The sequence below is a fragment of the Rutidosis leptorrhynchoides genome, chromosome 5 (genome assembly GCF_046630445.1).
Source record: "Rutidosis leptorrhynchoides isolate AG116_Rl617_1_P2 chromosome 5, CSIRO_AGI_Rlap_v1, whole genome shotgun sequence".
NCBI classification, from domain to species: Eukaryota; Viridiplantae; Streptophyta; class Magnoliopsida; order Asterales; family Asteraceae; genus Rutidosis; species Rutidosis leptorrhynchoides.
The window spans coordinates 365,552,413-365,561,919 of NC_092337.1; the positions used below are offsets into that span (position 1 = coordinate 365,552,413).

Consider the following 9,507-nt stretch of genomic DNA (forward strand, 5'->3'; position numbering starts at 1 on the left):
TTGAAGTCTTTCAAAAGTGTATGAATACATATTAAAACACTACATGTATATACATTTTAACTGAGTCGTTAAGTCATCGTTAGTCGTTACATGTAAATGTTGTTTTGAAACCTTTAGGTTAACGATCTTGTTGAATGTTGTTAACCCATTGTTTATTATAACAAATGAGATGTTAAATTGTTATATTATCATGATATTATGATATATAATATATCTTAGTATGATATATATACAGTTAAATGTCGTTACAACGATAATCGTTACATATATGTCTCGTTTCGAAATCATTAAGTTAGTAGTCTTATTTTTACATATGTATTTCATTGTTAATACACTTAATAATATATTTACTTATCATTTAACATAATTAACTAAGTGTATCAATATCTTAATATGATTCATATGTACCTAGTAAGACGTTGTTATAACGATAATCGTTATATATATCATTTTCGAGTTTCTTAAATTAATAGTCTCATTTTTATGTATATAACTCATTGTTAAAATACCTAATGAGATACATACTTATAATAAAATCATGTTAACTATATATATAACCATATATATGTCATCGTATAGTTTTTACAAGTTTTAACGTTCGTGAATCACCAGTCAACTTGGGTGGTCAATTGTCTATATGAAACCTATTTCAATTAATCAAGTCGTAACAAGTTTGATTGCTTAACATGTTGGAAACACTTAATCATGTAAATAACAATTTCATTTAATATATATATAAACATGGAAAAGTTCGGGTCACTACATATTTGCCCTTTTTGCAATCCGTGTTGCGGACAATTTCGTAACATTCTTTTTAATCTTTCCCATGCATCATAAAGAGTTTCATCTGACTTTTGTTTAAAAGTGGTGATTTCAGTTCTAAGTCTTTCGGCTTTTGCCGGTGGGAAAAATCGGGTAATGAATTTATCTCTTAATTCGTTGAAAGTTGTGATAGAATCAGGTTTTGATGCTTTCAACCATGCTTTTGCGTCTTCGATTAACGAGTATGGAAAAGTTCTTAATTTAAATGCATCTGAAGAAACATCTTTGGTTTTGTACTGTTCACATAAATCTTCAAAAGCTTCTAGATGTTCTATCGGATTATTATTAAGTCTTCCGTCGAATTGGTTCTCACGTACCTTGTGCATAAACTGTCCCTTGACTTCCCAGTTTTCAGCCTCAATTTCAGGTCTTCTTATAGGTGCAAGAGTGAGAGGGGGAGCAGTTTGTCTGGTATTCTAGATTGGTAGATCATTTGGATCAGGTGTTACTTCAGCTATTTCTTCTTTAATGACGATGGTTTCAGGTTCAGTTTTGATTTCTGGTAGACCACTAGTGTTTCCTACTTATTTTTTGATATTTTTCGGTGTTTTCGGTTTACTAGTACTACCTAATTTTTTTAGTTATTCCTATTTTAATCTTTTGATCAAGTCTCTTTCAGGTTCTGGATTAAGTGCAACGAGTTTAGGATTTCCTGAACGGGTCATACAATTACAAAATTGTATGTAGTTTTGAAGGATTTATTCACTAAGTGTATAAACATTGAACTTTCTTGAAAATGAATTTTCACGAAAGGATCGAATAACTAAAAACAATGATAAAAACCTTTAAACAAACAGATTTTTCTTCTGATTTTGGCCACGTTTCGAATAGTCAAAAGATGCAGTAGGGGGCAGGATTCGTTTGGTCCCAATATAATTGGGTACTGTTTGGCTCCAATAACCCAGTCCACGTACAAATCCAACTACTACTACAAATCAGAAAAAATTATCTATTTATTTAACTGCCAACTTCCTCGGCGGCGGCGCCAAAAAGTTGATGTTAGCGATCGTGTCCTTTTATTTTGAACAGATTTGAATTTATTTTATTACACGAATTGGTTGTGATTATATGGTGTTTTTATGATTTCGGATTGATTTCACACATATAGGTAACTAGTCCTATTCGTATAGTAATAGTTCATTGGTAAATCCGGTTCGTTCCACAGGGAGATTGCATTTTCAAGATTTTTAATTGCTAAAAGTTAAACTATTAAAACAGGGGGATTTTAGATTAGGCTTTAATTATTACTAAACGCAATTTAAATTTAACTAAAATTAAATAACTAAATTAAAGAAAATAAAAATAAAATTTATACTAATTTGACAAAATAGAAGAAATAAAGTTTTTCATGGCAATATAGTAAAATAGTAAAAAGTAATACGGTAAAAAGTAACTAAAATTTATCTACGTAGCAAAAAGTGAAATTGGTGAGATTTAAAATAAAGTAAAGTAGTGGCTACTAAAATATGTCCCCTCTAAATTATGGATTGTTTTTAAGTCCGATTACGATGTTTTAATATATATCCTTATATTTTATCTTTTGATTTATAAAGATTTAACTAACTAAAATTAAATCTAACTTTCGCTAGATCTTGTTTTAGCGAATTAAATTATACCCTAACTATTCAAATTGAGATTTAATCTAGTTTTAACTTTCGCTAATACCAAAATTATAACGGTCTTCCCTTTTTATAATTACACGATTATATAAACTATAATATTACCCAAACCACCGAATCACACTTCTAAATTGTTGTCAATAATTTGTCCATATGTCCGTCTAGATCACTGAGGTGTTGAAGCGCAATTTATGTAAATTTAATTAACTTTCGCTTATTAATTTAATAAATTATGTGATATGGGTGAAAATATTAAATTATATAACAATGGGTCGGTGACTAAACTCAATGTTAAAAATAGTCAAAGTTACATCGTAGTATTATAAATGATTCAGTCCATTTGTACAGAGGTTCTACATTTTAGTCACAACTATGGGTATTTAGTTGGACATTATAACGGTATAAAAATATAAATTATATAAAGTGGACATGGGTACAATAATAATAATAATAATAATAAAAAACGGTAACAATAATAATAATAAATAACGATAATAACGACGATAATAATAAATATTATGATAACAATAAAAATAACAACAACAATAATAATAATAACAATAACAATAGTAATAATAGCGATAATAACGATACGTGAAAATAAAGTTGGGACATGGAGACTTACAGCGAGTTGGAACGGTAAAAAGCGATATTATTAGCGTAGTGTTACACGGACAGAGCTCCGACTTAAACCCGTAAATTAAACGTTACAATAACCAAACTAAACTTAATTTAAACTTAAAATAATAAATATAAATATAAATATATTATAGAGAGACAGAGATTGAGAATGGATATGTAAAAATGGTGTAATTTCCTTCTCTGTGCTCTCGCTATATATAGCCCAAAAATTGCACACAAATGTTCACTTTGTTACCATTGATTATTGAATGTTAGCTGGCTCCCATTCTCAATTTAACTTGCTACATGTCGACATATAATATATATAAATATAATTTATATAATTTATATTAATTATACATATATTATATTATCTTCTTGTGCATAGTTGACTTGTAATTTTAGCTCCATTGACTTGTACGTTGATGCTCGGTTTATGTCTCGATTCCAATTTTTAGAATGCCTTTTCATACGCTTTAAAATCTTGTACTTTGCGTTTCACGGCTTGTACTCTTGTCAAAATTTAGACGTTGTTTATCGATAAATAGTACCACTTGGAGTTTAACTTGTACGTTTGAGTGCTTTGGACGTTTTCGTCTTTCAAATCTTTGTTTTCGTCTTTAACTACTTCATTTTCGAGCGATCTTCGTCTTTCATCTTCGCACTTATTTATTTAACTATTACAACTAAAAATAAGGAAATTACAATTAAAAACTTTACATTTTAGAATGATATTGCGTCTAAATGTATGATCATTTTAGGCAATATCAATAAGCGACCACTTATCTTCACTTAAATTTTTCCACTTTCGATATTCTTCATTTTTCATAATACATGGAAATATTTTGCTTATCTTCTTTGATTATAATCTTTCTTTATCTTCTTCTTCATTCATCATGCCTCCTAGACCTGCCAATCCCCTTCATGATGTATTGCTTGCATCTAGTAACGTTGATCAAGCGTATCTCGATAGGGTGTTTCTATCTAAGCCCTCGATTATGAGATTTGGAGCTGGTAATACCCATGTCACAACAGCGTGCATGTGCGCCCCCCACCAAGTAATTGTGCTATTTATTTGAGACCTTTCGAGGTTTCAAATCTTAGGTACCCATTCACACGTTTCTTCATGAAGGTTCTCAATTTCTATGGTCTTAGCGTTGAATGCCTGCATACTAATGGCGTTCATTCATTTTTTACCGACAACCAAGACAGCTATCGGAACTGGGTATAGAGATGGTTGACCAGTTGAGGGGCCTGCAGATCCCTCAATGGTCTTATAATGAGCACGTGTTGGTGATGACCAATGTTAGCAACAAATGGAGTCACTCTGACAGGATTCATGTTGCTCAGAGAGGTGGAAGAGGTATTTATCTGTGTAGTTTTCCTTACTCTTTTATGTAATTGTGATTTTTAGAGTGACTTTTATGAGTTGTGCAGAGTTGACTGTGTCGGAGGTTCTGCGAGCGACGAGTCTAGACGACATGGTCTTCACCGACAAAGTGGTGGGGGGTGCAGCACCAGCATCTACCACACGTCGTCGGGCGCTGTCTCCTGATGACTTGGTGGCTTCAAATAGCGGTTCCTCAGATGGCAGATTGATTCGTCGCATTGGGCATCGGATTAGGTCGTCTACTGCAACTGAAGGTATGCCTTTGACATGTGTTCACTTTTGTTTGTCTAAAAAATATCGCGTGCTAATTACACTTTTGTCTTGTTTGTTGTGTGTAGGTCATGTCGGTGTGGCACCCGCAGGGATACAGGCGCCCGTTTCTGCGGTACCTTTGCTTGAAGGAGCTGCATCCCGAGAGAGGGTGGAACCGGCTGTTGGGGAGAGTCGGGTACTCGAGGAAGAACCAACTGAGAGAGAGACGGTTCAAGGGCACCGTCTCGGGAAGGAGCCTGCTATGGAGGTGTAGCGACCCAGACAAATCGTCAAGTGACGGCGTCGGCTACGTGGGTCCCATTACCTGATTATAAGTCTTTAAGATAACGTTGACCAAAATATGTCGCCTTCATTTCAAAATAAAGATTGTTTCAAAGTTTACAAGAATTGTTCAACCAAAAGTTAAGTTACAACGTTATAAGTACGATTGAAATCTAGGCGACACGGTTTAAAGTAAAGTCAAAAGACGCTCCATGAAATGCATGTATACTCGACATCGGATGCAAGTATCAAATAGTGAGCGGAAGCATGTATCACATATCGTGCAAGACCTGAGAAAAACATAGAAGAATCTGTCAACGAAAACGTTGGTGAAATCATAGGTTTAGTAAGTATTAAACGTTGTCTTTGAACCACAAGATTTTGTATATCCATAACGTAGATTATCCAAATCATTTGCATTCCAAAAGTGTTGTTATACGCGAGCACTCAATTATCAAAACTTAACCAACGTTACCCCATCACACAGTGCTAGAACCCGCACTAAAACACAAAAATATATTTCATCCGCATAACGGTAGCGAACCGTCCGAATGAGGGTTTGTTAAACCCGTATGGCCACACAATATAAGTTCTCGCTTACACCCTGCAAGTGTAACTAATGATAATCGAATTGAGGCATTTTTGTTCTAACTCGCACGTGGAATGTTTGTTTTCACACTTGTGTTCAAAACATAAAAGTAAGTAGTACAAGATGTAACAAAGTAGATGTTTTCTCAGCCCACGATTTAAAGTATGAAAGTTGTTGAAAAAGGTGGGACTATGATCTCACCTTGAGCGCGAGAGTTAAATAAGTACTTCAACAAGTAAACGCGTGCAAAGACAAAGCTAGTCTTGACCTAAACAATAGGTTTGTATCAATAACGGTAAACACGATAGGTCAAAGATGTTCAATTAGTCCTATGGCTCGTTACGACTCAATAATGTAGCATGTGAATCAAGTTGTCAGGTTTCATGCAAGATACAAGTATAAAAGCATGTTAGAACGATTGCACAACCATTTGGTTAAGTTTGATTAAAAGTCAAACTTGGTCAAAGTCAAAGTCAACGGGGTCGGGTCGGGTATCCGACAATTTTTCTAAGTTATATAATCTTATATGAGCATGTTGGCCAAGTTTCATGTTAATCGGAGGTCTAGAACATGCCAAACATTTTTCGTCAAAAGGTCAAGCAAACAGCCAGTTTTAGGCAAACGGGACGGCGTCCCTGAGAGCTAGACGGCGTCCCTCTTTTAATGTTGGGACGGCGTCCCCGAGAGCTAGACGGCGTCCCGCTTTAAATGTTGGGACGGCGTCCCCTAGAGCTAGACGGCGTCCCTCTTTTAATGTTGGGACGGCGTCCTGCTTTTCTGGACGGCGTCCTGGTTTGTTTCCAGACCCTGTTTGCTGCAACTCTAAGTGCACGAACCAACAATCAAACCAACCCAAATTACAAACCGCAAACAATTAGAACATGTATTTTATATCACCGGAAAGGTAATTTGACGAGGAAAACACCTAGACACATTTCATCAAGCAATTCAACACTTACACATCCCAAAACCGCATTTAAACGTCCATAATCAAAGTTCAAGTTCCAAATATGCATTTCATGATTCGGGAATCCAATTTATACATATGATATGCCGTTTTGAAGGTAATGAAATGTGTAATACAACTAAACACTTATCAATAACATTAACAAGCATTCAACGCATCAAAAGTTCGTTTTTAAGAGTTGTCAAACCCTAACCAAACCTCAAAATCACTAATCATGTTAATGTAAGGTTTTCATGTCAATCAACACACCAAAACGAAGCTATTGAAGTAACTAACACTTTGAACACACAAACATTAACATCTAAACACATTTCATCATCCAAAATCAAAGATTAAGCATACACTTTTCATTATCAAGCTAGTTACACCTAAACATCAAGATCGAGCATACAAATCATATATTCATGTTATACACGAGCCATAGACACTAACTAACAACATATCAAGTCAAAAACACGAATTTGAGAAATCTAGAGTTTTAGAAATGTTACCCAAAATCGAAGTGGTTAGCATCAAATCGGAGAGGATGATGAGAGGATCAAGAATATGTAGTCGGATTTGTTGTGAGCTTCCAAGATCAAAATTAGATGATGAATTTGTGTTTGTGTTCTTGAGAGAAAAGGAAGAAAGAAAAAGAGGAAGAAGATGGTGAAATGAAGTGTGTGGTGGTGAGGAGTCACTAGTTAGCCAAGTTTACCCGAGTGGCGAGATTAGTCCCTCAAGTTTGTTGTCGGGTGCGGGAAATAACCAAACGAATATTTTTAAAACGCAAGTTAACGAGAGATGTCATAATTAAATGACGGAATTATTATGAACGTTAGTCAACGGAAACTACGAATTTAAATAACGAAAGGTATTATTTAAAAGAAAAAGACGGTGTTAAAAATAAATTTAACGGAAAAAAACGCGGGATGTTACATTATCCACAACTCAAAAGAAATTTCGTCCCGAAATTTAGTTGGAAGTAGTAGTCGATATCTCTTACTCGAGACTTTACGTTGTCAATGCTATGAATAAGTGAAAGTACGTTCTTGAGGGTTCTCATGAATTTGGATAGTCAGGGTTTTACGTTGCATTAAGGTTCGGTTTTTACGATCCCCAGTTTCAACTGGTTTTCCTATGAAGAGAAGTTTGTCATCGATAGTTGATGTATCCAGCAGGATTGCACGTTCCTGTTCCGCAGGACACGTTTCTAAGTTTGTTACACGAAATGTAGGGTAAACGGAAACTTAATTGAGTCGGCCATTCTAAATGGTAGGAAGCGGCTCTAATACGCCCCAAGGTTTCAAAAAGGTTCAATATTGCGGATATAACCTTTCTCGATTTCCCAAAATGGATTACACCTTTCCAAGGTGCGGTTTCTCAATATTACGCGGTTACACACTGGGATTTGTGAGGTTTTCATCTAAGTTTAGTATAACTCTTCTGGCGACTACGGATCGTCTCGAGCCCTCCTCGGATTTGAACGATTTCAATTGTTGTTTCTTGATGGAGTTCAGATTTCGGTGGTTGATGCTTTGGTTAAATGAACAGGGGTATGACATTAGCGGTCATATAGGGTTTCGGAAAGTGCGCGTGAACACACGAGTGGTAACTACTGTCGTAAGAGTGATCTACTAAAAGTGACAATACGAGTTTGTGACATGTCTTTCCAAGACGTAAATCGTTCGTTTGTTCGGTTCGTCGGTTTGTGGGTGGTACGCGGTACTCATGTCTAAACGGGTCTCCAAGGTTTCTTGTAAAACTAGAAGTGAAACGAGTATTTCGATACGGAATAATTGACAAAGATACGCCGTGTTGGAATAGAATCTCTTAAGATACGTTTGAATAAGTTAGTTATGGTTCGAAAAATGTTCGTTAGAACTATTCACCCTCGTGGCGAATACTAATGTAATATGATGAATTTCTCCATCCATGGAGAAATGTTACAAGGAGTTTCTCTAAACGGAATGCGAACGGTAGAGATAGTAGTGAAATGAGGACTTAGAATAGTATGAGCTTGCATCTCGAGGTTGCCATAACGTGCCTCTAGTTGTCAAAAGTTGAAGTCCGAAAGAGAAACGAGGTAGTACACATAGTTGTATAGTTCGGGGTTGAATAATAGTTGACCGATTATCAGAAACACAAGGGCGTTAAGTCAAAGAAGAGTGAAGTATCGTTGGATTGTGTGTTATCTTAAATTCCAGTAATATCAGACGGTGACGGTGAAATAATAGAGGTATGTAGTGTGGTACGTGATGATGAGAAGTTTGATCGGATCCACAATTTAGTATTCGAATTCTTCGTGTAAAATAATGAATTTTAGTTATGTTGATTTTTGAGTCGAGAGAGTATGCCTTTCGGCGTTCAAGTAGAAATATTTCCATGTTTGAGTTCCATCTGTTGCTATACGATTTTAACTAGAAATGTTGGTGTGAAGAATCACGCTCAAGGTTCGAACACGGAGAGGTTTAGAGTTTTCCTTAGTGAGTTAACGAGTTTAAAAGTCGTGTAACACGAGAAAAGTCAGAAATGAATCTTCGGTAAAAATAGACGAGATCCAAGATTTTACGAATACAAGTCTGAGTCGAGAGAGTTTAATGATTACGTGTGGCTTGATTTCGAGATTGATTGTAATGCCTTGACCATTAACATCATGGTCTAGAAAAAATTTGACTTCGTTTAACAGAAATTCTCACTCGGAGAATTTGGTATAAAGTTGCTCTTTTCTCAAATGTTCGAGCTTAAGGTGGTGGTGTTGTTCGTTTTCCTTCTTTACTTGAATAAGTTAAGATGTCATCTATGAATACAGATTAGTCTATATGAATTTGCATACGCGGTTTAAGAGGTTTAAGGATACGGGCGAGCCCTAAATAAATCAAACGGTACTAAGAGAGATTTACAACTAACGTGGCGAGTTCGGAAAGTGGCTTAGGAGACATCGTCTCCCTTAACCCCCAATTGGTGATAACCGGAACGGAGGTCG

General features: G+C 35.5%; 1 non-coding gene across 1 annotated transcript; it reads left to right on the plus strand.

Moving 5' to 3' along the window:
• The first annotated feature begins 780 nt into the window (after positions 1-780).
• LOC139850983 (small nucleolar RNA R71) lies at positions 781-887 on the plus strand. The gene has a single exon (XR_011760351.1). It is a non-coding gene; the product is annotated as a small nucleolar RNA R71 (small nucleolar RNA).
• The last annotated feature ends 8,620 nt before the right edge of the window (positions 888-9,507 follow it).